Source organism: Macrobrachium nipponense, chromosome 3 (genome assembly GCF_015104395.2).
Source record: "Macrobrachium nipponense isolate FS-2020 chromosome 3, ASM1510439v2, whole genome shotgun sequence".
In the NCBI taxonomy this organism is placed as follows: Eukaryota; Metazoa; Arthropoda; class Malacostraca; order Decapoda; family Palaemonidae; genus Macrobrachium; species Macrobrachium nipponense.
The window spans coordinates 19,366,077-19,373,580 of record NC_087202.1 but is presented as its reverse complement, the minus strand read 5'-3'; positions in this window follow the sequence as shown (position 1 = coordinate 19,373,580).

Sequence of the window (7,504 nt, the reverse complement as noted above, 5' to 3'; positions counted from 1 at the left end):
GTTGTTATCTACAAAAGAAGATAAGATTTAAACGTTTGCTGACAGAGTCTTTGGAATACGATGAGGGCTCAAAACTACTTCCCAGAAGGTTCGAAGAGATATATTTAAAGAGCTAGAAATCGGGAATCCTCCCAATTTCAGCTCAGTCTCCTTAAAACTTCCAGGCTCTTTTCCCTGCCTTCGTGCAAGGATAGGGAAGATTTTGCAACGAGAGAACTCGTCAACATGTAGGAAGAGTGCTCGTTAGCAACTGAAGTATCAAAGTATGATCCTCCTCGGAGGAAGACTGGTCTCTCGGACTATTAGATTTCTATCGTCTACTGGATGTAGCCGACTAAAATTACCTCCCCTTGTTGCAGAGGCCATAAGCTCAAAGTGAAAGAATTTCTTCCACCCTTTTCCTTTCTCCTGATAAACGATTGTGGATGTTCAGACTTTCAGACAATGTAGCGCCAATCAGGCGCCAAATGCCAAACAGGTGTAAAGACGCCAGAGCAAGACAGTCCAATTAAACATGTCATTGTCTGATGAGGAGAGGAGTAGGCCTCCAATCTGGCGCAGATGCGCTAGAGGTGAATAAATCAGGCAAATAAAGTGTCCGAGGTGGACATCGCCAGTTTTCATCGAGACTCTTAACAAGCTCGAATCTCCAGCAAGTGGGGAGAAGTCAGCCAGGCGCGAGGAGCCAGCCAGGCGCGAGGCGCCAGGCAAGCGAAGCACCAGCCAGACGCGAGGCGCCAGGCAGGCGCGAGACGCCAGGCAGGCGCGAGGCACCAGCCAGGCGCTAGGCGTCAGCCAGGCGCGAGACGCCAGGCAGGCGCGAGGCTCCAGCCAGGCGTGAGGCTCCAGCCAGGCCGCGATGCGCCCCAGTCAGACGCGAGGGTGCCAGCCTCAGGGCGCTGGGGGGTGCCAGCCAGGCGCGAGGTGCCAGCCAGGCAGGCACGAGCGCCAGGCAGGCGCGAGGGCGCCAGGCTGGCGCGAGGCACCAGCCAGGCCCGCTAGGCGCCAGCCCGGCGGCGAGACGCCAGGCAGCGCGAGGCTCCAGCCAGGCGCGAGGCCTCCAGCCAGGCGCGAGGCTCCGCCAGGCGGGCGATGCGGCCAGGTCCAGGGGCGAAGGCTCCAGTCAGGCGCGAGACGCCAGGCCAGGCGCGAGGCGCCAGCCAGGCGCAAGCCAGGCTCTGGGCTTCATCTAGAAGAGATCTGTTGCAAAGGAAGCCCTGGTCTTCTTTGGAAGAGTGGAATCTCTAAAAGCACTTCTTGAGTAACTTGACGTTTCCTTCAAACAGCTAAGAATTAAAAGCGCTTGAAGTGCGAGCTTTTAACAATTCTTGTTCTTTCCATAACAATATGTCGTGAGAGTCATATTAGCTGTATAACGGGAGATGCAACTCTGTGTTGACTTCTCTTTGCACGAAGGAGATCAAGTGGGCCTATGAGAGATCCTTCTCTCTTTGTTATACGTGTCCACGGATGCGTTGCTGGGATAGGGAGCCGACACTGATCCTTAACTAGTGAATTAAAAACAATTATTTTTTATTTTTTATTTTTTAACATAAGTATATTATTTTCTGGGGTTATTTGAAATGAGTTTGTTTGGGGATAGCTCTTTTCAAATTAAGCACAAACCCTCGTGTTAGGATCAGGTGATCGGGATCGGTGTTGTGCTCCTTAAATTATGCCAATAGGCATTGGTGTATTGTCTTGTAAGTGGATAAGACCCCATTGACAAATGACCACTAGATTCTGTCAAGTAAGTGGATAAGACCCCATTGACAGATCTGCAAGAACTCTTAGCCATAGGTCACATCCTCGCTGAGGCTCTTGAGACGAAGCAGACTACTAGCAATAGCTAGGAAGTCGACCCTTCGTCTAAACACATAGGAACCAAGGTTTTATTTATTTATTACCTACAACGTATGTTGTTTACCTGTCTATTCAGTAATAGCTGTCTTTTACCCTCCACCAATGGTGTGAATCAGCTATGTATATATCTGACAGGTAAGTTGAATGTATAAAAATGATATTGTAATGATACAATAAAGTTTTATACATACTTACCTGGCAGATATATACAATTAAATGGCCCACCCAGCCTCCCCTCAGGAGACAGCTGGAAGAAAAAATATGAATTAGCGAAAACGGGTATGGTTCCTATTCCCGCCACCCAGCGGCGGGGTGGGTAGATCACCTGACCTACCTGCCGCGTGTGCCGCGAAATTACGAATGTTTCTGTCGGACGGACGGGAAGTAATAGCATAGCTATATATCTGCCAGGTAAGTATGTATAAAACTTTATTGTATCATAACAATATCATATTCAATACTATTTTTATTCTTTCCCAGTAATTGATCACTAGTTGATTTGTTGACTGTCATACATATACTCTGTTTTTTTCCATCTGTCCATCCGCCTATGGTGTTTGTGCATGGTAACACTGCAACCCGGGCTTTAAATAATATCCTATTTCGAATCTTAACGGTGTAATTCGCATACAGTAAATTATTAAAACACTTTTCAGTTGCAAATGTACACCCAGATATTCTTTCATTTACCTAGAACTTACACAAAGCGTAACTATTTACAGCCTGGTACGCAGTGTTACCAAGCGAAAACACCACAGGCGGATGGACAGATGGAAAAAACAGAGTATAGGCTTGTCATTGATAAGAAATTATTTTCTTATGTCCTTATTTGTGTTCTAGGTTCATTATTGAATTTTGCAATGTCATTACAAAGGCTTATCATTGTAAATATATATATAAACTTTTAAAATGAGATCCAAAATAAACATAGAAATCATTAAAATCTAATGCAAAAATTTGTTTACCGTATCATATATTATAAATCCAAGTAAATGTTATACAGGCGGTCCCTGGTTATCGGCGGTCTTGGTTAATGGCGATCCGGTTTTATGGTGCTTGTCTAGCGCCATAGAATTGGCAATTTATGGCGCCATAACAAGCTGAGTTTCGGTTATCGGCGCCTGAAGTGCTGATAATAGAGTTAGGGCACCTTAACATACCTAACAGAGGTGCCATTAACCAAAACTTTGTGCCATGGCAGTTTTCACTTATCAGCACACCCCCGGGAACGGAACCCCCGCTGATAACTGGGGGATGCCTGTACTGGTTAGGCTAGGATATAATTACTTTATAAACATCGCTGTATTCTGTTAAGGTATGCGAGCTGGTTCCAGGGTATTGTGTAGGTTGTATGTAAATCTTTGATACATAAAGATTTCATTACTTATCAGGAGGGGCAGGCCATCCAACTGTCAGTTAGGTTGAGACATGACCTAGCCTAATCATACCCCAGTTTGAGACCTGCATTTTAATTGTCTTGACAGGTGATGTGGATTATACTCTACTCAGGTTTACATTATGACTGACGATCCAAAGGAGAGAAGACTTCAGGCTGTGGTAATATCAATTATTGTAAATTCATTTTCATCTCATTGTTGTCCAAATGTCTTGATCTTACGTCTGTATAAAGTTACATCTCCCACCAGTTATGCCTTCGTTTTGTTAATCGTATTTTGTATTTTAAAAGAATACACCTGTTACTTGAAAACTAACAGTTTGATTTAGACAGGTCTATTTTATGTATCAAGGTTTGTAAATGCTTTGTATACTATTAAAGAGGGCAAATATAATTTTATAATTAGTGTTTAGAGAAAATGGATAATGTACTGGTTATGTCGGTCCACATGCTTTACCTTCAATTGTTTAGTTTTGCTCCTATTATTTTTAGGGAAACAAAGGTCTTCTAAAATGATAAAATGTGGAAAGATTACTGTATAATTATGACATAGGTGTTTCTGTCATAATATATACAGCATTGACTCTTTGGGAACAACTCATATTTAAGTAGTAAAATCTAGTAGTAAGTGTTTCTTAGGCAAATTTGTGAGGCAGTATGCCCTTTTCATAACTTATCTTCACAAAACTTGTACTTATTTTTTAAAATATGAAGTGTGTGTTATCTTTTTACAGTGAATTCTTAATTGAATATCAATCCCAGCCCAAATAGAATTTGCATTTGCAATGTTTTTGACATTAACTATACTTGCTATTGAGAAAACTGAAAGGACATGTTTGATGATGAATATGTGTAAGTGAAATAGGCTGTCTTGTTTTTACTGGTGGTTAAAATGAACATTTGAAAACTGCCTTTTACCGAATGTTTGCATACAAATTTAGTAAGTGGTCTAGTTTCCTCTTTTCATGAAACCCTTATGTGTTTTCAAATTTCTGTAATGCCAATGCAAGTCTATAAGCAGCCAGTTATTATCAGTCATCTTTAAGATTCTTGTTCATGCAGTAAATTGTCCACTTGCAGGTGCCAAAGAAACACAAATGATATCAGACTAGATTTGTACTTGTATTGTATGACAAAAAGTTTTTGTTTTACTCAAAAACTCCTCACATCAGGTCTTATGAACATTGAAATTCCCTATGCTGTAAAGGGAGGGAAAGTGGAAACATTTTAAGAAGCCATCATGCTGTTACTCCTTTGATTGAACATTTGTGATATACTCAAATTTTAACAAGGCACTCTTAGCAGATATGCAGTGGTAAATATTATGGAAAATTAGACCAAATCCAGTTTTAAAGGTACAAAATATCATGGAAAATGCTAAAATAGAATATATTATTATGATGACTTGAATAAATTGTACCAATTCCCTCTCCTTGCATCAGTCATTAGATGAAAACAAAGTCAGTATTAGTAATGTAGCAACTGTACAGTATACTTAGATTGCTTGTTGTTGCAGGTAAAAGGAATTTATAGCAGTTTTATTTTCTCTTGCAATGAAATTTGGTCACCAGTGCCTCAACATGCAAGAAGACATAGGTTTTCTCAAATCCAGTACACAGAATTTGGATTTGGTTGTGTTTTATGGCTCTTATATGATTCTTTTGGGTTCTTGGATTGTTTGCCTTCAGCTTTGTTAATTTATAAAACATGCTGTCTTTGACAACAAGAAGTCAAAGAATTTTTATATTTTGGTTTAGTGTATTAACATATATCAGATATTTTTGGGGTTTGGATTATATCTTGTGTTCTGGTGCTCAGGGCGGCATAGTGTAGATACGTGAATACAGCTTTATTCATGGGTGGCTACATCCGTTTCAAGTTAAAAGGTCTTCAATTTCTCAGGAAATTATTATTTTCCTGTTGCTGTACATCAGATTGATAACAATTGGGTATTGACATTGAGATTGCCTTTTATTCTGAACTCAGTTCACCAGAACGTACAAAAACCTGTAATATTGTTTATATTCTTTGCATCTGTAAGATGAGCATCTCTTCTTTTAATCCAGATAGATGTAGAGGGTTTGTATCGTAATCTAAGACAAAGGCCACAGCCTCAAGACATGGCTTAGTTTCCAGGTGCTTCCAGGCAAAGGTGATCAGTATAGAGAGGAATAGTCTGTGTGGAAGTATTTGACAACTACTCCATCCAGGGGCTACCATGTGTTATACCTTGAAGTAAAAAGTATTTGTTTAGGATTTTCTAACAGTACTCATGGTTCTTTTCCCTTTATTTTTACCAACCTGATATTCTCAAAGGACAGTGCTAGACTCGACTCTTTCCAGCTTTCATACAAGTTTAGTAGTTCCTGAAATTAATTTAAAAGGCTAGGAAGTGATTATGTGGAATATATTGTCAACAATACAGTTGTATTACTATAGCTGCTAAATTTTCACTCCCTCCAGTGTGTATTGTATAGCATACTGTTGCTATTTCAATTCCAGGTGAATAACTAAAGTAATTTCAGTTAATTGTGGGTGATTTAAGGTAATTTTTTCTATCTTTCAAATGCTCATATTTTAAAGACTTTATAAATGACATTATTTTTGGACTATGTTGCAGATTAGACATGAATATGCTCAGATGTATGTGGAGGTTCTGCTGTGTGAAATTTGAGTTACTATTATACAACTGTATCCTATGTTTGCAAAAGACTGCTGGGTCATTAGTTGAATATTTGAAGTCTTGTATTCTCTGAAGATTTTAAGGTTACTGTATTTAAACATTGAAAATCATTAAGTTTGGATGAGGTTTCTATTGCAAAACTTACAGAGAAAGAACTGTAGTTGTCAGCTTGTAAGGACATGGTAATATTGTGATTGTTATTTAGGTATGTATGTATGATACCTTTCTTTACTGTCTTTTGTCTTGGATTCTTTTCTTTCAGTTATTTTAATCTTTCTATAAATTTTTATTGAATAAAATAAAAGAGTTGCATTTGTTTTCTTGTCTTTGTACTTTACCTTAGAATTCCAGAAATGTTAACAGTTTATATTGTATTATGCTACTTATTATTTAGTCATTCACAAATATACTTATTGGAATATTGAGGATTGACCCAATCTGTGGATAGGTTTATAAACATTTATTTAAAACAGAATGATATGTTCTGTCATCTGAAGAATTTTTCAAACTTTATTTCTCTTTTTAAACTTAGATAATTTACATGGTTGAATATTTTCAGTTTACCTTACAAATATGTTTTATTTTTCTTTTAGTGTTTAATAAATTAGGCAGACAACTCACAGGTTTCCTTGCATGTTTAGGAAAGCAATCACATACTATGCATGAATTGCCTAAGTAAGTTTGTTGGTTTCTAGCACACCGGTATCTTCCCCTCCCATAACAAGCAACAATTGTCTTTGTGGATGGGTTTTAGGGCTAAGGACCATAACTCGATGTTGGGAGGGGTGGCAACCATTTTGCCTCCACCTGGACCCTCATCCAGCCTTTGGCTTTGGTCCTTTGCTCAACCAAATTTGTCTTGATTTTTTCGTAACCTTTCATTTTAATCACACTTTCACACTATCCTACCAATCCTCTTCTGTAGCCCCCATCCCTTAGGTGTGAGTGCCCGTGCTTCAAGGGTAGAAGGCCAACTACAGGTTGGCTGTAATGACCTCCTGGATGCCATAGGGTACAACGTCCTTGTTTTTTCTTTTTTGTCCTTACCATTTCATGCGGGGCACTCAAGGAGTGGACTGTTCATTTCTCTAGCTTATACCTAGACCCATATGGTTGATAATGAAATCAAACAAATTCCAAGGGGTTGGGGACTAGCTCTGCTCACAATCAGTTCCTCAATTTTCTGATTTAGCTACTTGAGAGACCATGAGCGAGACTACTCCCCCAGAAATATCTCATCCTTAGCCTCTTTTACCTGTCACCTGTCATCTCGGTACATAATGCCCCACACTTCCTTTCCACTGCAGTAGTGCCTCAGGTTATGAAATTAATCCATTTCGAAGGGGCCTTCGTAACCTGATTTTTTTGTATCTAGAACTACGTTTTACATGTAAATTGCCTAATTCGTTCCAAGCCCTACAAAAACACCACAGTAAATTTTATAATAAAGCTTAATTGACCAGTAAACAATGAAATACAACAATTTGGACTATTCAGTACCTAACCTAATCGTGATTGTACCTGTAAATAAAGTGTATTAGTGTAGTACAGGGTACAAGAAA